The sequence below is a fragment of the Schistocerca nitens genome, chromosome 11 (assembly GCF_023898315.1).
Source record: "Schistocerca nitens isolate TAMUIC-IGC-003100 chromosome 11, iqSchNite1.1, whole genome shotgun sequence".
NCBI classification, from domain to species: Eukaryota; Metazoa; Arthropoda; class Insecta; order Orthoptera; family Acrididae; genus Schistocerca; species Schistocerca nitens.
The window spans coordinates 133,013,273-133,039,693 of NC_064624.1; the positions used below are offsets into that span (position 1 = coordinate 133,013,273).

At 40.0% G+C, this 26,421-nt stretch overlaps 1 protein-coding gene across 5 annotated transcripts in view; it reads right to left on the reverse strand.

The window, feature by feature from the left end:
• The window catches only part of LOC126213048 (uncharacterized), a 372,240-nt gene that overhangs the window by 335,424 nt on the left and 10,395 nt on the right, over positions 1 to 26,421 (reverse strand). Inside the window, exons 3-4 of one of the 5 annotated variants that reach the window (XR_007541050.1) lie at positions 24,524 to 24,785; positions 21,074 to 21,135 (exon numbers count right to left, since the gene is read on the reverse strand). The exons of 1 other annotated variant lie outside the window; for it this stretch is intronic. The gene's annotated coding sequence lies outside the window, so the exon portion shown is untranslated. Of the gene's footprint in view, positions 1 to 21,073; positions 21,136 to 24,103; positions 24,786 to 26,421 lie in introns of those variants that run through there. 3 more of the 5 variants (XR_007541047.1, XR_007541049.1, XR_007541054.1) reach the window with 3 other exon arrangements.

The following is a 26,421-nucleotide window of genomic DNA, read 5'->3' on the forward strand; positions in this document are numbered from 1 at the left end:
GGTCGATTAACCACGCTGTGTACTGGCTTTTGCTGCGTTGAGAAATTCGGTGCTATAATGGAACAATAAGAAACCAGTTGCATATTGTATACACCTTGTTGATGACACTCGCAAACAATGGTTCAAATGGTTCTGAGCACTATGGGACTTAACTTCTGAGGTCATCAGTCCCCTAAAACTTAGAACTACTTAAACCTAACTAACCTAAGGACATCACACACATCCATGCCCAAGGCAGGATTCGCACACAATGCCACAGGTATAATAACATCCTGAAGACAGGCCAGAAATCAAATTTCTTTTACGCAACTGGTTGCTTATTATTTCGTTACATACAACAGTTCCTGGATAAAACATTAAATTTGGTGCTGTTCACCACATTGTTTCCCCCAATAACTCCTCAAGAGACGTGGCACAGCTTTCTTACGTTGTCATAAAATGCACAAAACTGACCACCATTTTAGTACCAAAATCCTACCAACTAGACATGAGCGCCGGCCAGTGTGGCCGTGCGGTTCTAGGCGCTTCAGTCTGGAACCGTGTGACCGCTATGGTCGCAGGTTCGAATCCTGCCTCGGGCATGGATGTGTGTGATGTCCTTAGGTTAGTTAGATTTAAGTAGTTCTAAGTTCTAGGGGACTGATGACCACAGATGTTAAGTCCCATAGTGCTCAGAGCCATTTGAACCATTTTTTGAACTGATGTATTTTGATTACTTCAAGGACAGCTCGATCCAGAGGCCTTTTAATGTGCATTCCACTGACCCTAAACCATCGCCATTTGCGACTTCATTGGTGTCAGGAGAGAGTTCATTGCAGGGCAGGCTGGGGGTCTGTTGTGTTTTCTAATGGCAGCGGGTTCTGCCTGGGTGCCAGAGATGGCCATGTGTTGGTCAGAAGGAGGCACGTTGAGGGCCTGCAACCAACCTGTCTGCATGCTAGACACCCTGGAACTATGGCCTGGGGTGTAATTTAGCATCGAAGCAGGTCTGGTGGTTCGACCTGTTGCGCTGCCATTCATGAACAGCATTTCAAAGGGTGTTTTCCAACAGGATAACGGTCGCCCACATACCGCTGTTGTAACCAAACATGCTCTACAGAGTGTTGTCATGGCCCACAGTCGAGCATAGGGGCGACATCAATGGACGACAGGTCCAGCGTAATCCAGAAACAGTACTTTCTGTCGTTGGATTCACCAAAACAAGTGCAACAGGCGTGGAACTTCTCCTATGATTTATGATAATATACAATATTGACATTGTAATTCTGTCAGAGACAGCAAAGGACTTGGAAGAGCAATTGAACGGAATGGACAGTGTCTTGAAAGGAGGGTATAAGATGAACATCAACAGAAGCAAAACGAGGATAATGGAATGTAGTCGAATTACGTCGGGTGATGCTGAGGGAATTAGATTAGGAAATGAGACACTTAAAGTAGTAAAGGACATTTGCTATTTGGGGAGCAAAATAACTGATGATGGCCGAAGTAGAGAGGATATAAAATGTAGACTGGCAATGGCAAGGAAAGCGTTTCTGACGAAGAGAAATTTGTTAACATCGAGTATTGATTTAAGTGTTAGGAAGTCGTTTCTGAAAGTGTTTGTATGGAGTGTAGCCATGTATGAAAGTGAAGACAAGAAGAGAATAGAAGCTTTCGAAATGTGGTGCTACAGAAGAATGCTGAAGATTAGATGGGTAGATCACATAACTAATGAGGAGGTATTGAATAGAAGTGGGGAGAAGAGGATTTTGTGGCACAACTTGACTAGAAGAAGGGATCGGTTGGTAGGACATGTTTGAGGCGTCAAGGGATCACCAATTTAGTACTGGAGGGCAGCGTGGAGGGTAAAAATCGTAGAGGGAGACCAAGAGATGAATACAGTAAACAGATTCGGAAGGATGTAGGTTGCAGTAGGTACTGGGAGATGAAGAAGCTTGCACAGGATAGAGTAGCATGGAGAGCTGCATCAAACCAGTCTCAGGACTGAAGACCACAACAACAACAACAACAAAATATTTCTCTCTTTCCTTTTATATGAATGTTGTTGTTAAGTGGGGGGCTTTTCTCAAAATTAATTGCTAATTTGGTTATTAATTTAATTTTGATTTTTTCTTTGATTTGAATGAAATTGCTTTCTGGAAGACTGTTTGTTCAATGAAAGTTACTCCTTAGCAAAATGATTAATCACGTTAATGATTGTAAGACCCACTGATATTGTAACATGTTACATATAAGTTGAAAAATGAAATAAACTTTTTTAGGTTCTTGCCTCGGCTAAATGTTTCTGCTCAACCTGAGATATCTGATTATTATTTGCGTTTGCCCACATACGCACGTGAGAATAATTTCTTACCATTTTCTTTCTCGATGCATTCTAGTCTGATTCGTGGCTCTGGATCTCGGCTGTTAAACTGAAAATAAAAATCTTAAAGCTATGTCTTCCATTGCAGCGGCTGGCATCTATGCAAAAAATGTGTATTATAATTGAAGTGGGTGAATAATTCACTTCTGCTAATTTCATAAATTAAAACTGTCACGTAATGGCGGCTGTGGCTGCAATTTTTGTGCTGAAAAGAACTTGAATTACTGATATTCAAAGGAAATGGACATTAGATAGGGCTCACCTCTTACAGTTAAAAGTGAATAATTGCATGAAACTAATATATTATCTGATTACAAGTACAATGATGCTTACATTCAACAGCACTCACCAAGATGTCCGACTAACTTATCTAAGACGATAGAGATGACACAGAGAGAGAGATACCGGATAAAAGATGACAAAAGATGGTTCCTTTTCCATCTATGTGGTCCATTATTGTCAGAGGGCATCTTTTTTATTCTTTGCAGTCGAGAATGACGCACAGAATTTTATATGATGATGATAATAATAATAATACCGATGAGAGAAAATTACATTTCGTCTGAACGGTTAATGTTCACATACAATCCAATCTTTTTTTTTTTTAACTAACACTTTCAAGTTGTTGTAATGTTTCTTCTGGGGACATCCAGCACCTCAACAACACAGTGCATGAACGTTTGCATCCTTGCATTGGACATTCTGGCGGTTATTATTGTATCAGCAATTCACTTTTGAAATGGCTTATCTTGCATTTACATTAATCTGTGACTTTGCAATGTTAATCGCTTTATATTACCTAGACCAATGTTTTCCTGAAATTTCGTTACTCTACACTACTAAATTTTGGATGTCGCGATGTTCTTCCCTTCAGTGTTCATATAAGCGTACAATCTCTTGTAATGAAACAACAAAAATTACATTTGATTAAATGAAATACTAAACATAGATAACAACTTCATACACCTTTATTTTGCTGAGGGAATGTGAAAATAGTCTAATGATTCGACACATTTGCATAATAAAATACATAAACTTACCATGCGGGAAAGAAGCATGTACTGTGATTTTGCTTGTTCCGTTGATAGCTGTTATCCAGAAGCTGGTTCATGGTGCTGGACTAAATCGTTTAATATTTGAAATGTTATTGGTTTTGCTGTAGTCTCTAACTTCTGTGTTTTTATTGATACAGTTCTGGTTGACATTTGATAGACACATCACACTGCTGTGATTATTTGAAATGCTTTGTTTTGTTCTACCACCTTTTCCTGAATGATTAAAGATCACATACGCATTTAAGAACGTCCGCCTTTTGCAGGCCTCAAGTTCTCTCCAGTGTCCAGAGTCACCCACTCCACGGAAGGCGAGCTTCCAGCAGACCTTGCGCTGGAACCTACCTCAATACAGCCTTTGTCGCTGAGCGCTCACCCCTGCCAGAGGAAATCCCAGCCTGGGTCCAAAGCTACTCCATCGGGAACACCGCTCACGTCTAAGTTTGAAAACGTTTTTATCAGTCTGACATTAATCCAGCATACACTTAAATTACTGCATCCGGATCAGTTCGTCCATAAGCTCCATGTGTTAGAGATTAGCTGCAAGTTTCGATGTTTATATCGAAGCACTGGCTTGAACAAAACAGTTGACCACTAGTTACGTTTCATTCATAGACGTCGTTGGAGAACCAGATGTGCTTTCTTGCAAAAATTTACTTCATTACTGAAAACATAAGCGGTACTCCTATCATATGTGTTAGCCCTAGGTGGGGTTTGGTTTTATAGCATTAGGTACACATTATTCATGGCAATGTGCAGTACATGTTTCTAGTATGGAGAACTTAAAAACGAAGGAGTGGTGACACGACTTTTGGTAGGAGCAGATACTGAAGGTAAATTTATTGTCGGTCATCATCTAGGCAACTATTGTACTATTTTGATTCATGGCCATAATGTGTGAAGTATCACAGCACTACTTCTCGGAGGAAGACGCAACTACAGCGCAAACATTTGGGCAACCTGGGTTTCGCAATTCGATTCCCGAAGCAGAAACTACAGTGATAAAATAATGTACGTTAAGCGCCTGTAAGCGAATGTGTTCAAAATGAACAGTTATAAATACGCCGTTTACCTGTTTTAAATGTTCATTAAAGCTGTATGAGAAGTAAAAGTATGTCCTTGATATGCTAGAACCACATAAGAGTACGAATTTTAACACAGTTAACAGTAATTGTAAATATTAACTGCAGTGTTTGGAGCATAAATATCTATCCTACGCACACTGGCGGAAAACCAAGAGACGCCACTCATGCTTTGCGGCTCTGTCAACAGAAAGGTCGCACAGATAAGAACGTGCAACACTTAACTCCAGCTGACAACTGGCATTGTCTTAGCGTTGCAAGGCGACAGATGTACTCGTCCAATTGTTTATTTGTCAACATGGGGAAGTAGCGTCGCAGACATCGACACCTTTCCCTGGTATACCTACTGTCATTAATACCACTGAAGTTTCCTGCTCCTCGATCAGTTTAGTTCGCATGAATTTGTGTTCAAAATATAATGCTTTTCTCAAAAGTTAATAAATTAGGATAGACGTTGTTGTCTTCAGTCCTGAGACTGGTTTGATGCAGCTCTCCATGCTACTCCATCCTGTGCAAGCTTCTTCATCTCCCAGTACTTACTGCAACCTACATCCTTCTGAATCTGCTTAGTGTATTCATCCCTTGGTCACCCTCTACGATTTTTACCCTCCACGCTGCCCTCCAATATTAAACTAGTGGTCTCTTTATGCCTCAGAATATGCCCTAGCAACCGATACCCTTCTTCTAGTCAAGTTGTGCCACAAATTTCTCTTATCCCCAATTCTATTCAATACCTCCTCATTAGTTATGTGATCTACCCATCTAATTTTCAGCATTCTTCTGTAGCACCACATTTCGAAAGCTTCTATTCTCTTCTTGGCCAAACTATTTATCGTCCATGTTCCACTTCCATACAAATACTTTCAGAAATGACTTCCTGACACTTAAATCTATATTCGATGTTAACAAATTTCTCTTCTTCAGAAACGCTTTCCTTGCCATTGCCAGTCTACATTTTATATCATCGCTACTTCGACCATCATCAGTTATTTTACTCCCCAATAGCAAAACTCCTTTACTACTTTAAGTGTCTCATTTCCTAATCTAATTCCCTCAGCATCATCCGACTTAATTCGACTACATTCCATTATCCTCGTTTTGCATTTGTAGATGTTCATCTTATATCCTTCTTTCAAGACACTGTCCATTCCCCTCAACTGCTCTTCGAAGTCCTTTCCTGTCTCTGACAGAATTACAATGTCATCGGCGAACCTCAACGTTTTTCTCCATGGACTATAATACCTACTCCGAATTTTTCTTTTGTTTCCTTCACTGCTTGCTCAATATACAGATTGAATAGCATCAGGGAGAGGCTACAATCCTGTCTCACTCCCTTCCCAACCACTGCTTCCCTTTCATGTCCCTCGACTCTTATAACTGCCGTCTGGTTTCTGTACAAATTGTAAATAGCCTTTCGCTCCCTGTATTTTACCCCTGCCATCTTCAAATTTGAAAGAGAGTATTCCAGTCAACATTGTCATAAGCTCATAAGCTTTCTCTAACTCTACAAATGCTAGAAATGTAGGTTTGCCTTTCCTTAATCTATATTCTAAGATAAGTCATAGGGTCAGTATTACCTCACGTGTTCCAACATTTCTCCAGAATCCAAACTGATCCTCTCCGAGGTTGGCTTCTACCAGTTTTTCCATTCGTCTGTAAAGAATTCGCATTAGTATTTTGCAGCTGTGACTTATTAAACTGATAGTTCGGTGATTTTCACATCTCTCAACACCGGCTATCTTTGGGATTGGAATTATAATATTCTTCTTGAAGTCTGAGGGTATTTCACCTGTCTCATACATCTTGCTCACCAGATTGTATAGTTTTGTCAGGACTGGTTCTCCCAAGGCCGTCAGTAGTTCCAATGGAATGTTGTCTACTCCTGGGGCCTTGTTTTGACTCTGGTCTTTCAGTGCTCTGACAAACTCTACACGCAGTATCGTGTCTCCCATTTCATCTTCATCTACATCCTCTTCCATTTCCATAATATTGTCCTCAAGTACATCGCCCTTGTATAAACCCTCTATATACTCCTTCCACCTTTCTGCTTTCCCTTCTTTGCTTAGAACTGAGTTTCCATCTGAGCTGTTGATATTCATACAAGTGGCTCTCTTTTCTCCAGAGGTCTCTTTAATTTTCCTGTAGGCTGTATCTATCTTACCCCTAGTGAGATAAGCCTCTTCATCCTTACTTTTGTCCTCTAGCCATCCCTGGTTAGCCATTTTGCACTTCCTGTCGATCTCATTTTTAGACGGTTGTATTCCTTTTTACCTGCTTCATTTACTGTGTTTTTATATTTTCTCCTTTCATCAATTAAATTCAATATTTCTTCTGTTACCCAAGGATTTCTTCTAGCCCTCGTCTTTTTACCTACTTGATCCTCTGCTGCCTTCACTACTTCATCCCTCAGAGCTACCCATTCTTCTTCTACTGTATTTCTCTCCTCCATTCCTGTTAATTGTTCCCTTATGCTCTCCCTGAAACTCTGTACAACCTCTGGTTCTTTCAGTTTATCCAGGTCCCATCTCCTTAAATTCCCACCTTTTTGCAGTTTCTTCAGTTTTAATCTACAGTCCATAACCAATAGATTGTGGTCAGAGTCCACATCTGCCCCTGGAAATGTCTTACAATTTAATACCTGGTTCCTAAATCTCTGTCTTACCATTATATAATCTATCTGATACCTTCTAGTATCTCCAGGGTTCTTCCATGTATACATCCTTCTTTTATGATTCTTGAACCAAGTGTTAGCTATGATTAAGTTACGCTATGTGCAAAATTCTACCAGACGGCTTCTTCTTTCATTTCTCTCCCCCAACCCATATACACCCACTATGTTTCCTTCTCTCCCTTTTCCTACTCTCGAATTCCAGTCACCCATGAATATTAAATTTTCGTCTCCCTTCACTACCTGAATTTCTTTTATCTCATCATACATTTCATCAGTTTCTTTATCATCTGCAGAGCTAGTTGGCATATAAACTTGTACTACTGTAGTTGGCGTGGGCTTTGTGTTTATCTTGGTCACAATAATGCGTTCACTATGCTGTTGGTAGTAGCTTACCTGCACTCCTATTTTTTTAGTCATTATTAAACCTACTCCTGCATTACCCCTATTTGATTTTGTATTTATAACCCTGTATTCACCTGACCAAAAGTCTTGTTCCTCCCACCACCGAACTTCACTGATTCCCACTATATCTAACTTCTACCTATCCATTTCTTTTTCTAATTTTCTAACCTACCTGCACGATTAAGGGATCTGACGTTCCACGCTCCAATCCGTAGAATGCCAGTTTTCGTTCTCCTGATAATGAAGTCCTCCTGAGTAGCCCCCGCCCGGAGATCCGAATGGGGGACTATTTTACCTCCGGAATATTTTACCCATAAGGACGCCATCCTCATTTAACCATACAGTACAGCTGCATGCCCTCGGGAAAAATTACGGCTGTAGTTTCCCCTTGCTTTCAGCCGTTGACAGTACCAGCACAGCAAGGCCGTTTTGGTTAGTGTTGCAAGGCCAGATCAGTCAATCATCCAGACTGTTGCCCCTGCAATTACTGAAAAGGCTGCTACCCCTCTCCAGGAACCACACTTTTGACTGGCCTCTCAACAGATACCCCTCCATTGTGGTTGCACCTACGGTACGGCCATCTGTATCGCTGAGGCACGCAAGCCTCCCCACCAATGGCAAGCTCCATGCTTCATGGGGGTAGGAGGATAGACGTACTGGTTTTATTAGAATTGGACAAAATCGTATCCGGTAAGGTATATCGCGTGGAGATGTATAAGATGTTAGGAAAATTACATCGAACACATTACTTGTGCCTTGTGTAGTCCTGACAAGGATTTCCAGCTATGGTTGAACACGGAACAGCAGAAAAATTGGGCCTGGTTGTACAGCAACGCGAAAATGTTTATCAGAAAAAAGTGGAGGAATGGACCTCTACATTTGCCTCGAACATTGAAAGTGCTGAATGCTGTACGCATCAGAATGCAAAGTACTGCCTGTCGACAATGATACTGTATCTATACGTATCGTTCTAAGAATTCTCTCCAGAAATTACATCAAACGTGATACGTTGTATGAAATAATTCAGTGCACTAATTGTAAGAGAGGTTGTTATCGAAATAATGTTTAGTGTTAGTACAATGCGGACTGCCACTAGATAGATGTGACGTGCTGAGATGCAACTGCGAAATTACTGGTAGAGCGGGAGAAAATATCTTTGTAATATCATGACATTCACTGGCAGCTGGACACTGGTGTCTGCGATCACAGCTGAATTTTGAATTGTTGATTAGAACTGGAGCTCAAATCGCTAAACACTGTTGCAAATTTTATACTGCACTGGCCGTTTGCACGGGCAGTTAGACGACGGGAAATGTGAAGCTTGAATGTCGCCCCCTGTTGCAATTTGTACGTGGATAAAACAGCTGTAAACGTTCTTGCCTAAGCCACAAAACCGAATGTTTACACCGGCTTTCGTTACGCAGAGAGTAACGCAACATGTTACACGTATGCTGCTGCTCCCAGACAGAAATGTTTCTTTGGTTTCAATTTTATCGATCACATTCGGATCACGGAAATTTCTTTACTGTTTTCTCATGTTCTGACGTGCGCTGATTATATGAAAATCGGTGCTGTAAAGTTCTCGCTGTGAAAGCAGGCCTGAAACGCATTTGCTCGGTGCACACCTGTCTAAAGTGTACAGTACAATGCTCTTCAACTTATTCCACTGATACCCACGTAGTTAGCGCTGGAGAGGAAATTTTTGTGCTGGCCGCTCAGGTAATCTGAAACCTGTTTCTCGTCGCGTTTGCTAAGCAGAACGATCTTCCTACCTTTCTTTGTATTCCTGTTTACGGTCGTACTCAGTGATGCTGTAACAGCCTTACGATTCTCGATTCCCTGTTCTGCCCTAACAGATTCGGAAGGTTCGGGTCTATTTGTTACCGGAAGGCCTAACATGTTATCTTCACGAGTCGGTTCTCAAATTAACGGCTCAAGGTAGTTTCTGGGTCAAGCACTTGGATAAATTTATCATGATTTTCTGACCGTACCACCAGTTTTAGCCACCTGAGTCTCCTTGTATACAGGGTGTTACAAAAAGGTACGGCCAAACTTTCGGGAAACATTCCTCACACACAAATAAAGAAAAGATGTTATGTGGACATGTGTCCGGAAACGCTTAATTTCCATGTTACAGCTCATTTTAGTTTCGTCAGTATGTACTGTACTTTATCGATTCACCGCCAGTTGGCCCAATTCAAGGAAGGTAATGTTGACTTCGGAGCTTGTGTTGACATGCGACTCATTGCTCTACAGTAATAGCATCGAGCACATCAGTACGTAGCATCAACAGGTTAGTGTTCATCACGAACGTGGTTTTGCAGTCAGTGCAATGTTTACAAATGCGGAGTTGGCAGATGCCCATTTGATGTATGGATTAGCACGGGGCAATAGCCGTGGCGCGGTACATTTGAATCGAGACAGATTTCCAGAACGAAGGTGTCCCTACAGGAAGACGTTCGAAGCAATTGATCGGCGTCTTAGGGAGCACGGAACATTCCAGCCTATGACTCGCGACTGGGGAAGACCTATAACGACGAGGACACCTGCAATGGACGAGGCAATTCTTCGTGCAGTTGACGATAACCCTAATGTCAGCGTCAGAGAAGTTGCTGCTGTACAAGCTAACGTTGACCACGTCAGTGTATGGAGAGTGCTACGGGAGAACCAGTTGTTTCCGTACCATTTACAGCGTGTGCAGGCACTATCAGCAGCTGATTGGCCTCCACAGGTACACTTCTGTGAATGGTTCGTCCAACAATGAGTCACTCCTCATTTCAGTGCAAATGTTGTCTTTACGGATGAGGCTTCATTCCAATGTGATCAAATTGTAAATTTTCACAATCAACATGTGTGGGCTGACGAGAATCCGCACGCAATTGTGCAATCACGTCATCAACACAGATTTTCTGTGAACGTTTGGGCAGGCATTGTTGGTGATGTCTCGATTGGGCCCCATGTTCTTCCACCTACGCTCAATGGAGCACGTTATCATGATTTCATACGGGATACTCTATCTGTGCTGCTAGAACATGTGCCTTTACAAGTACGACACAAAATGCGATTCATGCACGATGGAGCTCCTGCACATTTCAGTCGAAGTGTTCGTACGCTTCTCAACAACAGATTCGGTGACCGACGGATTGGTAGAGGCGGACCAATTCCGTAGCCTCCACGCTCTCCTGACCTCAACCCTCTCGACTTTCATTTATGGGGGCATTTGAAAGCTCTTTGTCTACGCAACCACGGTACCAAATGTAGAGACTCTTCGTGCTCGTATTGTAGACGGCTGTGATATAATACGCCATTCTCCAGGGCTGCTTCAGCGCATCAGGGATTCCATGCGATGGAGGGTGGATGCACGTATCCTCGCTAACGGAGGACATTTTGAACATTTCCTGTAACAGTGTTTGAAGTCACGCTGGTACGTTCTGTTGCTGTGTGTTTCCATTCCACGATTAATGTGATTTGAAGAGAAGTAATAAAATGAGCTCTAAAATGGAAAGTAAGCGTTTCCGGACACATGTCCACATAACATATTTTCTTTCTTTGTGTGTGAGGAAATGTTTCCTGAAAGTTTGGCCGTACCTGTTTGTAGCACCCTGTAGATGGCAGGATAAAGTTCCCACCAACATGCCCAGGAAATTCACGCAAAATATTAACCAGGTTCCCCTCAAACTATTCCGCCACTGTTGCTGATGAAGCAGGGGTGGGGTGTCGATAGAAGCATCCCATTACATTGTTTGATCCACCTTTAACGCTTGTCTTGACACAAATTATTTTACATTCGGGATCTGCACTAATCTCTCTAATGTGATCTTACTTTTCACAGCTTTAAACACCAACGATCGACCTCTCTTTACAACATATTCTGCGATCGGAATTTAGAATCTCGTTGCTGCTGACTTTGGGTTTCACTCAGCTTTCTGTCCCTAATACTATGTGGGCATTGTTACCGCTTATAAGCGAGATTAGTTCTGACATCTTTCCATAGACGCTCCTGCTGTTAACTAATATCATGTGGACATAGCAAGAACAATTGAAGGTCAAGTTCTCTAGACTATAGTGTGCTGCATGCGTGACAAACGCGCCACGAGTTGCGTGGATTCTGGAAGCAATTACTGCCAAACGTCAGTCTGTTGCCAAAGGACGAAAAACCAGACACAGCTCTTAATCGACGAGTAGTCCAAAGACATTTTTTCGCATAATCGGTGAGGACTAACCTGAGACTGCCTTTTACTTACTAAATATTCCAGAGTCCTCCGTTCCGAAATCATTGATACCTGGGACGCATGTCAATACAAACGGCAGAATTTCAGCTCAGTTCTCGACTGGTTGCCGAGTTACAGTAAGCCTAGTGTGCGAAAGGACCTCGTCCGCTACTGTTGTGAGGCAGATTTTTAGAAAAGGAGGACAATGCAATTTCATAATCAGTATTTAAAAGATGCACTCGGCACTTCTGCTAGTCGTAATAGGAACTGATACTTTGAGCTAATATATATGAAAACTTTACTCTTGTGGGTGTGAAGTTTTCCAGTTGATTTCAAACATTTTGATGAGACAAACACTTTCGCGACTGGAACAGGAAAAGGCTGAAACAGCTGTGGTACTCAAAGCATCCTCCGTCATACACCAGAATGAATCTGTGAAAATATATCATTTCAGAGGTTTCAAATCGGTAAATTATTTCAGAAAGGTGTTATCTTGTGAATTTTCAAGCAGTTTTGACAAACTCAGATGCATTCAATTTTATGTTCATTTGCACTATAAATACAAAAACAGTTGTGGTACAATGATTGGTTGCAAGTCTAAAGATAAAGATTGACAGTATTTTGGGCTAACATTTTAATCTGAGTCATTTGTTTAGTAGAAAGTAGTGAATATAAATTACATTGAAAACGGATTGCTCTTTTGCAGGCGAATTGTTTCATGTACTGGCTAGCCTGGATTTCGCATCGTGTAGCGTGTCCTTCACATACTTCCGTTCAAAATTTAATTTTTTCATAGTTTTGCTGCACTGTATTGAGATTTACGTACTTCGATATCAAAATAAATGTCAACAATTTCTCAGATACCACATGCACTTAAAACTACGAGTTTAAATAAATACGAACACATTTCAAAATATATGACGTTCTTTTCGTCACCAGGTATATGCAGTTAATGCTGTTGTATTCGGTGATGCGAAGAACGCAGATGGAGTTCTGGGCTGTTTTCCCTCTGCTGAAGCGTACCATGCTGTTCCAGTGTGCCGTAATAGCAGAGAACAGATGAAGGGTGTTAAAGGAGCATTCCGAATATTCGACAGCCGCCGTTTTACAGCACGCTCTAGCGCCGTCACCGCTCGTCGTCTGAAAATCTCACCTGATTGGTGCGTTCTGTAAAAGAGTTTCACTACTATATTTTTGTGTGAAGTTTTCAACTTCGAGAAACGCATAGTCTTGGCGAAATGAACGAAAATCTGAGAAGTGTGAAAATTTTGACACACTGGATCTTTCGTGGCGAAGCCGATATCCTACAATGCAGCACTCACGAAATTTGGATTTAGCAGCCCAAAACACAATTATAGAACCGCTGAGAAAAGATCTTCCGCAGTTTCATTATGGGGCAACCACCAGTTGACTGGGCTACATTCAGCTGCAGAGGTGAAAACAAGACACGCACACAACGTATTTTAACCCATTAAGTACCAGTATCCTATTTTGAGGACAGCACATATTTATTCATAAATACACAGATTATTATTTTGCTACTATTACTGTTCTACGTCATTTGTTGATGCTTTTTATCAACTGTATGCTTACAGGAAATTAAACGCAATAAATCCTACCATTAATTGATTATTGAATACAAAGGCACACTTTTCGTTATTACAGGTATTTACTTTATCGACAATTTAGTAATATTTTAAATATGTGGCAAAGATCTTTTTGCGATTATTTATAGTCAACAATGTGTCTTTTAAACCACTTGCACTGTTAGCTCGATTGGTGCTATATTCATTGTTTTCCATTGTTATAAAATTTGGTGTACTCGAAATAGGACACTGGGACTTGGTGTAATCATTTCAGTTATTTGTATTGCTGCACGTTCGAATATGAAACTCTGCTACTGCTGATGTATTTTCTTTTTAGAACGTGGTAATTTTACCAGATTTTGTTGCTGAGGTAAGTAACGACCCCTTTTGATATTAAGTTACTTTGAAATTTACAGTGTATTATGTAAGTATATTTATGAATATGTTACCCTTTAGTAAATAATACAGTTCCAGATGGACCGTTTATCCGAGGCAAGCCTATTAGATTTGGCTATAAGTTGTGGTCTCTTTGTGGAGCAAGTGGCTACTGTTTCAAATCTGATTTATACTCTAGAAAGGATCCAGAAGATACTGCAAGGGATGACCTACTATTGGGTTCAAGAGTAGTCCTAAACATGTTGGACTGCATTGAAAAACCCGAGAATCATTGTGTGTACTTTGACAATTTCTTCATTAGTAGAGATCTTGTGATTCATCTGAGAAATTTGGGTTTTCGAGCAACTGGGACTGTCACAGAGAATCGAGTTGGTGACTGTCCACTACCGAGCAGCAACGAGCTGAAAACAACAGTTTGAGGAAACTGTGACTACCAGTTCGACAGGAATGGTAAAGTCTTATTTCTTCGATGGCACGACAACAGATGCATTACAATTGGTACAAATTTTGACCAAGTTGAACCTTTGGGAGCAGCTACGCAGTACAGTAGACAAGCAGGTAAGAAGACACAACTGCAACAACCTGCCGTTATGAAGTCGTATAACGTGTACATGGGAGGTGTTGACCACCATGACTGGTTAGTTGGAAAATATGCGACGGTAATTAGAGGCAAAAATTGGTACTGGGTCCTATTACACGTTTGCTGTAAATGGCCCTCGTAAATGCCTGACTCTGCTACCGACTAGTACATAGGAAAAATGCACAGGATTTCAGATGTGCTGTTACAGTTACATACCTGAAATTGGACACTGGAAGACCGAATATTGGACGTCCAATGGAATACCCATCAAGTCAGTTGAGAGTGATACCAGACATCAGGTTTGATGAAATTGGTCATGATTGAAAAAATAAGAATGCTAAGATGTGTAAGAGCTAAATGCAACGGGAAGCCAAAAACATATGTTAAATGCTGTGTAACACTGTGTGTGTGAAGTGTTTTGTACCATTTCACAAGAAATAAATAGTTAAGACTTGAGTACAGTTTAGTATAGTATACGATACTGTTGGATCCCAGTGTTCTATTTTGAGGACGGGCATTATATCAGCATGTATGAATATTCTTTGGCTATTTTTGTACTTATTGTGGTTCATACACTATGTACAATATAATTAAGGAATAAAAAATTCAATTTAAAAAAAAATTAATTTGGGACTTAATGGGTTAAGAACCTGCCAAAGGAAAGAGGCCTAAAACTAAACTCTTAAATATTTGTGGAGTCATTTGGCACCATTACTGTGTAGATTTTTCCTTTTTTTCGATGGCTGTGTGGTCAACGATTATGTTAATTACTTTTCCAGTTCAGCTCTAAGACAATTTTTGTACAATTAGATATCCATTGCGTCATTTGAATTATGTACATTCTCCAGTTCCTGCATAGGCAGTCGTTTTACGCATTTTATTATGTAAATGTGTCGTACCAGTGAGTGTGGTAACATATGTAGTTGTGAGGACTTTATGAAAGGGTGTATTGTTGTGACTTAATGAAGCATAGTTATACCTGGAATCTTTCCCATTCATCAGTCGTTAAATTCAGTTCCTCTTTTCTTCATTCTTTACAATCATGAATGTGTGTGCTTACTTGCATTGCACATCATGAGTTGCATGCTGCAGAAACATTATTATGAAATGTTATAAGATACTGCCTTGCATTGCATATCACTCACAGATACAGTAAATGAGATTTCGTTTTTGACAGTTCAATCATTAACTTAATTGTAAATAGGTTGCAGAACGGATGAGCCTTCCGTTTGCACAGGTAGGCCAACATACAAGGGTAATACCAAAAGTAAGGTATCCTATTTTTTTTAAGTACATAGACTTGTTTATTTCTACAATGGTTTCACCAGTTTACAGCTTGAACATTTAGCGATTTTTCGACGTAATCACCATTTCTGTCAATGCAGTTTTGTAGACACTGTTGCAGTTTTTGTATGCCCATGTCATACCAGCTCGCCGCCATGCTGTTCAGAAAGTTATGAACCTCTTCTTTCACATCAGAGCTAAATCGCTTTCCGGCCAAATGTTCTTTTAACCTAGGGAACAGGTGATAGTCACTGGGCGCCAAGTCAGGACTATAGGGTGGGTGGGTGATTATGTTCCACTGAAACTGCTGCAGGAGAGCAACGATTTGCTGAGCAATGTGTGGGCGAGCGTTGTCTTGGAGAACGTGTACGCCATTGCTCAACATTCCTCTTCTCCGGTTCTGAATTGCCCGTTTGAGTTTTTTCAAAGTCACACAGTACCTGTCAGTGTTAATTGTGGTCCCAGTGTGGTCCTCAGTGTGAATCAGATTGGTGGATCATACTGGAAACACCACATTCTTCAGTGTGTGGTTTAGAAGTATTGACTCTTATGACAACAACCGTTGAGACCATATAAATAATAGGAAAGAAATTAATTTTACGTTACTTATAAGGAGGGCATATTACATAACGAATGTAACATTTCTCAACTAACAGAGATAGGCCACAGTTTGTTGACCTTCACTAATCAAAATAGGACACGATATAACAGAAGAGAGTACTTTGGAACTTCAGGCATGACTCAACATTTTGGTCTGGTGGGGGATACTTTGTTCTAATGATTCCCCTCCCCCCATATATAAGTAGTGTTACCTTCACATTTAACATGTCACAAATGATATGATATTAAGACTTATTAAATCAGTCCTTAGCACATCAATTTTAAACTTAACTTCCAAGAAATATATGACCTAGTAGCATCGTCCAAATGACTTAAATATAACAGTGACAATCTTTCAAAACTTTGACATTGTTATTTACTACCCATAAAATGGAAGTGTGCACTCACTATTATCAGTATTTCCCTTATCACTATGATATTCCATGGAAATGAACAGACTATGGCTATGTGACTGTGACGATGCAGGGGGAGACGTTTCTCTCGGTCCCTTCTACCTACATTCTGAACAGTCAGTCCTTATGTTAATTGTTTCTTAGTGTAGGCCTAGGAGTAGAGTCTTTGTCTAGTAATCAAAAAGTCCTGGGTCCTGCATTTGAACCTCACCACTGTTTATAGGTTGAATAAAAATCATCAGCAACAGCAGATTAAGACTTACGGCATAAGAAGTCACAATCGTTCAGTAGGATGAAGTTTACGAGACTACGCAGAAAAAACAATAAGCAAAGTAGTGGGATATGGAAATACTAAAGAATGAAGAAATACTCTTGAAATTCTCTAAGGCAGTAGATACTGCAATAAAGAATAGCTCAGTGGGCAGTTCAGTTGAAGAGGAGTGGGCAATCACAGAAGTTGGAAGGAAAAACAGATATAAAGAAGCTAACTGTGAAGAAAACATCAGTAACAGAAGATCAATGAAAGAAGGAAGTACAAAAATATACAGGGAAACTCAGGAATACAGAAATAGAATGAAATAAACAGGAAATTAGAGGAAAGGCTAGGCGAAATGGCTGCCTGAAAAATGTGAAGAAATCGAGAAATGGATGATTGTCGGACGGACTGACTCGGAATAAAGAAAGTCAAAAGAATGTTTGGTGAAATTAAAAGCAGGTAGGTAACGTTAAGAGTACAATGGTAATTTCACAGTTTAATCCAGAGGAGAGAGCGAATAGGTGGAAAGAATGCACTGAAGCCCTCTGTGAGGGGAAGAACTTGTCTGATGACGTGATAGAAGAAGAACAAAAAAAAGGAGTTGACAGTGAAGAGATAAAGAATTCTGTATTAGAATCAGATTTTAGAAGATCTTTGGATGACTTAAGATCAAATAAGGCAGAAGGAATAGATAACATTCTATCAAATTTTCTGAAATCATTGTGGGACACGACAACAAAACGACTGTTCACATTGAATGTATGAGACTGGCAATATACTACGAGACTTTCGGAAATACATTACCCACACAGTTTCAAAGACAGCAAGAATCAACAAGTGCAAGAATTATCACAGTCACCTTAACAGCTCATGCATCCAACTTACTAAGAAGAATAATATGCAGAATGGAACTGAAAATTGAGGACCTTTTCGATGACGATTAGTTTGACTTTATGAGAAGTAAAGGACTCAGAGAGGCAGTTCTCACATTGCAGTTGATAATAGAAGCAAGACTGAAGAAAGTCAAGGTAAGTTCATAGGATTTTTCAACCTGGAAAAAGCACTCGACAATGTAAAATGATTTAAGATGTTCGAAAGTCTGAGAAAAATAGCTTCAGGAAAAGACGAGTAATGTACAATATGTACAAGAACCAAGGAGGAAAAATAAGACAGGAAGCCAAAGAATGAATTGCTTGATTAAAAATGGTGTAAGTCAGGAATGTCGTCTTTCGCCCCTAGTGTCCAGTCTATACAGTGAAGAAGCAGTGAGGGAAATAAAGAAGATTCAAGCATGGGATTAAAATTTGCAGTGAAAGGATATCAGTGACATGATTTGCTGATGACACTGCTATCCTGAGTGAAAGTGAAGAAGAATTACAGGATCTGTTGAATAGAATGAATATCTAATGATTAACAGAATAATAGGTATTGAGAGTAAATCGAAGGAAGATGAAAGTAATACGATGTAGCAGAAATGAGAACAGCAAGAAACTTATCAGAATTAGTGATCACGAAGTAGATGAAGTTACAGAACTCTGCTACTTAGGCAGCAAAATAACCCTTGACAGACAGAGCAAGCAGGACATAAGAAGCAAACTAGCACTGGCTAAAAAGGCATTCATGGCCAAGAGAAGTCTACACTAGTATCAAATATAGCTCTTAATTTGAGGAAAAAGTTTCTGAGAATGTACGTTTGAAGCACAGCATTGTATGACAGACTGACTGTGGGAAAGCTGTAACAGCAGAGAATTGAATAACTTGAGATCAGAAGAATGTTGAAAATTCGTTGGACTGATGAAGTAAGGAATGAGGTGGTTCTCTGCAGAATTGGAGAGGTTAAGGAATACATGGAAAACATTAACAAGAAGAAGGGATCGGATGATGTGACATGTGTTGAAATGGAGCTGTACAGTGTAAAAAGTTTACATGAAGACAGAGATTTGAATACATCCAACAAATAATTGAGGACCTAATTTGCAGATGCCACTGTGAGATGAAAAGCTTGGCACCGTGTAGAAATTCGTGACAGGGCACATCTTAACCAGTCAGAAGACCGATATAAGTGATAGCAGGACTTAATACCCACCACCATATATGCAGAGGTGAATTTGAGTTTAAGAAATCCGAAGCTTGTGGGGTCAAACCCATGGCCCAGAGGTTCTACCAACATCACAATACACCAGCACAGCAACATCATCAATAAAGTACCAGGTGAGGAATGCTCACTTGAATTTCCTTTGACGCTTTTCACAATACTAGATACTCTTTCTGACAGTAACCCTTTTACACACCTACCTCTTGTGTTACTGATCAGCCGTGCCTTGCAGCAGTGACAGCAGCAGCTACCACCACTTGATGATGTCAAGCAGTTCCAGCAATGAAATATTGGGCGCGTTACACAAAACGATCTGGCGGCAAACCTGAGAAGTGTATTTGCAGATTTCTTCTATTTAGTGTGATTTCAACTAAGTGAGCCAGTGTATGGCATGCACTAGACAACCTTTCACTGTGCGTGTACGTGTCTCCAGTTCAAGTGTACGACACATACAAATTGAAAATTGGTAGTACGATTGTTCCTGCACATTCATAAGTAAATTGCCATTGCTATCACAGTTTTCACTAGTCTTGTATTCAGTTCACACTAATGTATATCCAGATGTAATAATTGTAGCAATGAAAGTAGTTAATTCTACGTAACAGCTACCTAAAAAGTTATGATAGGTTTTTTATGTTTGCTAAAAGTCTTAAAAAGAAGGCTTGATGTATTCAAACAGATCTTCCCAAACCACTTCCAGACAGAGGAGTCATCTGAGAAGCCATATCCCCTGCCCGAAAGACTTCATTATCCAAGTATCCAGGGGTATCACAGGGCATCCAGTCAGTCTCTCCTTTAATTCAAGTTCCCACAAAAAATGACGCACTATTCTTCGTCAAAATTTTGTATCGCATTTAAAATTATGCTGACAAGAAAACTGGATACTGTGTAACCATCTACACTGTCTATTAGGATCAGGAAGAGAATGTGCAACAACACACATCGCCATTATGAATATAGCATTTATTGTGTTGATTTAAGACCAAAGACTGGATCGATATAGCTCTCCATACTAGCCTAGCTTCTGTGTGCATTGCCGTCTCCGCCCAATAACTGCAACACACATCTATTCGTACTCCCTCACTGTATTCAGTCCTTGGTCTCCATCTAGAACAGCGGTCGTCAAACTCTTTTACTCAAGACCCAATACCGACATTCTGAACGGGCACCTCAGGCTGCATATGTACTTGCTTTATTATTAATTGGTAACATAAATTAATATGTTACGAACCCCCAACAGACTAGTTACGTAAACTGACATACAGGTGGGAGAGAGGTGTGTTGACCACACGACCCTCCATATCCACTCTCAATGATGCATATGGGCTGAGGACGACACGGCGGCCAGCCACTACCGCTGGGCCTTCACAGTCCTGTTCGGGCGGAGTTTAGTTTAGTTTTTAACAGACTAGTTATAGTAAGAGCGTGGTAAGTCGGCCGCGGCCCCCCGAGTCAGCACTGTTTGAAACACTTCATGTCAACTGTTCTCTGTTTCAGATTGCTGCCACCCTTGTGACACTGTAATCATCCCACGAAATGTTGCGGTATTTGTGTGAGCAGGTGACTGATTAATAACAGTAATTGTACTCATATTTAAATGCCTTTTCGAATATGAGGCACGATTACAAATTGTTATTAAACTTCATGAATGTCTGCTTCACAAAGAAAAAGACTCCTCTTGCTGCACTGCATTTTATTTCTTCCAGACGCATTTCACCTTTTTTCCACTTTATCATCAGTGGAATCTATAATAATACAGTTTTGTTTTGGTATGCATTATTCGTATATTATAAAACAGTTCTCTTCTCTTTTTATGTACAGAAATGATTAGTTACAGTTCTTCGCATTTTTAGTTGGTATCTGCACTTTCTCCCATCTAGACACATGCTGTGAAATGCACCTGGGAGAAATAAAATACAATGCAGCAAGAGTAGGCGTTTGTTATTTACAAAACAAATATTTCTGTGCTGGCTGTGCAGGTTGACTACGCAAACAAACTCATTATCTTGAATATCATTTTACTTCTACTATACCATTAATGAATCCGTTAATTAAAGAACACTTTGCCATACATGATATGGAAGTCTGATTGTGTTTGTTTATCATATTATGCAGATATTTTGTACCATTGAAGAGCATTATATTCTGAAAGAAATACAAATAAAATGAAATTAAGTAAAGCTTTTAAATATAGTGAGCTGATACAATAAAGTGTTCATGACCACTTCCCTAATTTAAGATGATTACAATCAAATACAGACTCTTCATAAGAAAATGAAAAACTAGGTGAAGATTTCATAAAAAAATATACAGTAAAACCATCTGAATACGTTTGGATGAATGATAGAGATTTAATTGTTAGGTCAGCAGTTATTTGCGGGAATAACACAAATGTTAAAAATAGATTTAGTGTTTTTATTATTAACAATCCAAAAGGAATTCCATATTTGATTACATTTTTGAGTAACTTGTCACATACATTTTAGAAAAAGAATAATATGGAAAAGTATTAGTTAATACTTTCATTAATAAATTATCATTCGAAATGCATCCCTATGGTCATAATTTTTGTGGTCCAGGAACAAAATCAGAAGGAAAATTAACTGATGGTGTTCATGGAATAAATCCTGTAAATGATGCTTGCAAAAAACACAATATTGCATATAGAGATAATAAAGATTTAGAAAAAAAAAAAAAACAGAATGTATCAGAATAGTGTCAATTTAATTTCATATTCCTTGCTACAAGTATGTATCACATTTGAAGGGGACAGCCTCTGTAATGCACAATGGCGAAGTCATGTTACTTCCATTTCAAATTTATACAATATCTGTATGAGGCATACATGCCTATGAGTTGTCAGCACAAAAAACATTTCTCACTCCCTGCAACTGCAGGTATATCTACACCTGCACACAGCTTCACTCTTGTAATGACCGGGCCACTTTACTTTGCTCACATTAAGTTGACCAACATCAATTAAACTTAAAGACAAATTAACATATTACAGCACATCTGAGTAATTTTGTTTGTTGACGAGCAGGAGAACTACACTCTTAGTAAGCTCTCCATTGACGCTTTTGGATTTGGCTGTTGCTAGATGTACACTGAAGCACCAAAGAAACTTGAATAGGCATGTGTATTCAAATACAGAGATATGTAAACAGGTAGATTACGATGCTACAGTCAGCAACGCCTATTTAAGGCCACAAGTGTCTGGTGCAGTTGTTAGATCTGTTACTGCTGCTACAATGGCAGGTTATCAAGATTTAAGTGAGTTTGAACATGATGTTATAGTCGGGTGACGACCGATGGGACAGCGTCTCCGAGATGAATCGGGGATTTTCCCATATGACCATTTCATGCGTATACTGTGAATATCAGGGATTCGTTAAACATCAAATCTCTGATATCTCTGTGGCTGGAATAACATCCTGCAAGAATGGGACCAAAGACAACTGAAGAGAATCATTTGAGGTGACAGAAGTGCAACCCTTCCACAAATTGTTGCAGATTTCAATGCTGGGCCCTCAACAAAGCTGCATGTTCGCCTGGGCTCAACAACACTGACATTAGACTTTATGACTGGAAACACGTTGCCCAGTTGGAGGAGTCTGGTTTCAAATCATACCAAGCAGATGTACTTGTATGGGTATGGAAACAACCTCATGAATCCATGGACCCTGCATGTCAGCAGGGGACTGTTCAAGCTGATGGAGGCTCTCTAATGGTGTGGGGCATGTGCAGTTTTAGTGATGTGGGACCCCCTGTGCGTCTAAATACAATTCTGACAGGTGACATGTAAGTAAGCATCCTGTCTGATTACCTGCAGCCATTTGTGTCTACTGTGCATTCCGATAGACTTGAGCAGTTCCATCAGGACAATGTGACACCCCACACAAACAGAATTGCTAGAGTGGCTCCACGAACACTCTTCCGAGTTTAAACACTTCTGCTGGCCATCAAACTTCTCAGAGATGAACATTATTGAGCATATCTGGGATGCCTTGCAATGTGCTGTTCAGAAGAGATCTCCACCCCTTACACTCTTATGGGTTTATGGACAGCCATGCAACATTCGTGGTGTCAGTTCTGTCGAGCACTACTACAGATGTTAGTGTAGTCCATGCCATGTCACGCTGCAGCGCATTTACATGCTCTCGAGGGCCCTAAAAGATATTAAGCAGGTGTCTCAATTTCTTTGGCTCTTCGGTGTATGATATCACAAAGGGAAATATGAAAAAGAATTTTGTGCACGCTAACACCGCTTACAATAAAAAAAGAGAGGAATTGTCTCATTAGCGAAACAATGGCAAGAGACTACTATTTGTTGTTACTTACACTGCTGCTTTCTTTGATAATGATCAACAAGAACCAAATAAGAGACTGCGTATGATAGAACATGTTCTGAACGAGAGTTAGGCGAAAATGTTTCTCCGTTTGAAAATCTTTGCGGCCGCTTCTTTAGTACATCAAATTCTGCACAGAAATCAGAGTCATCTTAGATTTTAAAATCTAGTCAGTTGCTGTGCTTCATTTCTGACTGTATCACTATTAGGCATAAGAATAATACAAATATAAACATGACACGATACGTATATTCTTTCGCGTTTGCTGTTGCCTCACTTAAGTTTCGTAGTTTATTAGGCAGACAGGATTTAAATGAGACAGAAGCAGACACGAAAGAATACATGGCAAAATGTTTATATTCGTATTATTCTTATGGTGAAGAGAATAATGGATGTGATTCACATTTCATCAGGTTCCTATTAGCAACCATCTCTTCTCAGGGGTAGGAAAAAATTCAGAACGTAAAGTTGGCCATATTGACAAACATCCCAAACAGTCTCGCCAGACGGATTTTCGTAGTACACTGAAATTCTGCTACATTCGAAGATGAACAATACGGAATTTGTATTTACTTCATTGGATAATGTACGAAAATGCAGTGGTCGAAACTTGGGGCGGAGAAAAAAAAAGGTCATCTTCTACCTTCTTTTAAAATTTATTTACTGACGCAGAGGTTTTGGCGCCAGTATTTATCTTTGTGCCTACAAAGCATGCCTGTGTTGTGCTACATATATTTGACGGCAGAAGTTAGTTGTGGCGGCACCTACCAACATTTTTCAGAACTTCCGCTTGCTTTGCACTCTATTCTAAGCCGCATGCGGTTTTTTGGATTACAAATAACGGAAAAAAGTGCGGCTTAGATTCGAGTAAATACAGTAGTCCTAAATGAATCTGATTGACATTATGATATTTAGTTTTTTGTATTACGTTTCAAATTATCCTTTAGCTGCAATTAATGAAAGATGTGTAGTTTTTTTATTATCACGAGTTGGTTCTTTTATAAATATTCAGGGTCAAGAGATGGCAAAATAATCCACGCAAGATACTCCATATCCCAATGTAACACACTTGCGGTTATTTTGGACAGTTCAGTCCACAGTGTTGCTGGACTATAATGCAGGCTACGGTATGGTTAGGGATTGTTTCACAACTGCTGTAAGGGAGCTTCTCTTATGTCAGTTACCTCTGCTGCATGCTTCTTGCATCTCAATCTGCGACATGCCAGCAAGAAGCCCCGTATTCGCAGCTATGTTGTGAAGTGACATGCAAGAAACACAACATGGCGTCGAAGACGGGTCTCCTCCCTGCCAAGATGTGACTGTGCTGACTGCTCCGAGCCCCTGGGCACCAGAGTCACGTCTGCGCATTCTAAGCTTCCAGCAGCATGCGCAGGTCGCTCACAAAACTCCCTCTCTCAGCCTTCATCTCTGCCATTACAGTCACTTCTGAAACATACAGAGTGCAATGGGAAGTGGAATCTGTCATGCCGCGCATAAAGTGGTTTATCTGTTGTTCCACCAATGCAGAGTAACTGAAAGATCTCAAACTAGGTCCAGCTCTTTTAAAGATTCTGAGGTACACCCACCCTAAAAGATGGAAATATTTATTTTTTTCAGTAATGTATATAATAATTTCAAGTATAAGAAAGAACTTAATATTTTCTCAGACACATTTCATATAGCTGTCAACGTTTGAGAATGTTGATATCATGTGATGTTTTCAAAGAGGAAGTAGGTAGCCTTAAAGCTGCACCTTGAAATGCTGCCTTATTCTTTAGTAGTGTCCTACAGACTTTATATTATTACGAAATAGGAGGTCCGTTCAGAATACCGCGGAACATTCGTAATTTCTCGCCAATAATGTGTTGGAGCGAAATGTGGTTGGCATCTCTGCACACGCTGTGTTTAATGCGTAACTGCCAGAAGGGTCGTTGATGTATGTCTGCTAGTTACTGTTCAGTGCTATATTGAGTAGCATGTTGTGTCACATTCTTTGCAAATTTCGAGGTGGCAGAGTTAAGAGGAGCCACGTGTCTGCTTTAAATTTTGCATGACACTCAAAACCTTTACAGATACACATCAAATGATGCAGAAAACGCACGGTGACGCATGCTTAAGCCATACTCGATGTTACAAGTAGTTCACACAGTTTAAAACTCGCCGGACAGAAGTTAAAGATAACCCTCGTTCAGGACGCCCTTCGAAGCCTGCTGACAACGCTCCTATCAGGAACTTCAACAAAACTGTGAGACAATCAAGACTAACTGTCCAAGAGATTGCAGAAGAATGTAACATTTCGGTAGGATCATGTCGCGAAACACTGACATAGCATTTTGGGATGCATCGTGTTGCTGCCAAGTTCGCCCCACGGTTTATGAGTCGAAACCGGGAAGACCTCCGCCTCAAAATCTGTGAACGGCTTATGTATTCAACAAATGAGAACAAGATGTTCCTTAAAACATCATTATGTTAAAATAACTTAAATTCTGTAACACTTAGCTGATCTCATTCTGTTGTGGGGACACAAAAACCCTCTGCACCTATTCAGATTTTGGGAGTGCTTCAGCTGTGACGATTCTGTCCAAATGTGTTACTTGAATTAATATTAAACAGTAACATGTATCCAATTTTCCATGTAGCATCAACATCACCCAAGTATGTCTGTACGAAGCATCACAAGTGATTCATAAGTCCCATATAAAATTGTGAAACCCCCTGTACTTTCTTCTTGTTATGTAACGGGTTAAAGTGGGTAATCACTTGCTCAACTTTCAGCTTACATACTGATGAAGAAGGAAAGTGCATGAACACAAAGCAGCAACCTTGCTTCCCTTGCACGTCTACCACACATTCTTCCCACCTCCACATTATAACACACATGGAACACAATTTATCCATAAATATGATTACTGTTCTTAGATGTGGTACACACATTTAACATTTGTTTTTAACTCCTTTCATTTCAAGGTAAACATGAATTTTACATCTTTAGAACAATAATTTTCATAATGTTGCAATTTTTCTATCCCCTGCAACACAAACTATTAGTCCTGGAGAAAAACGAATAAAACCTTTTTTGGTA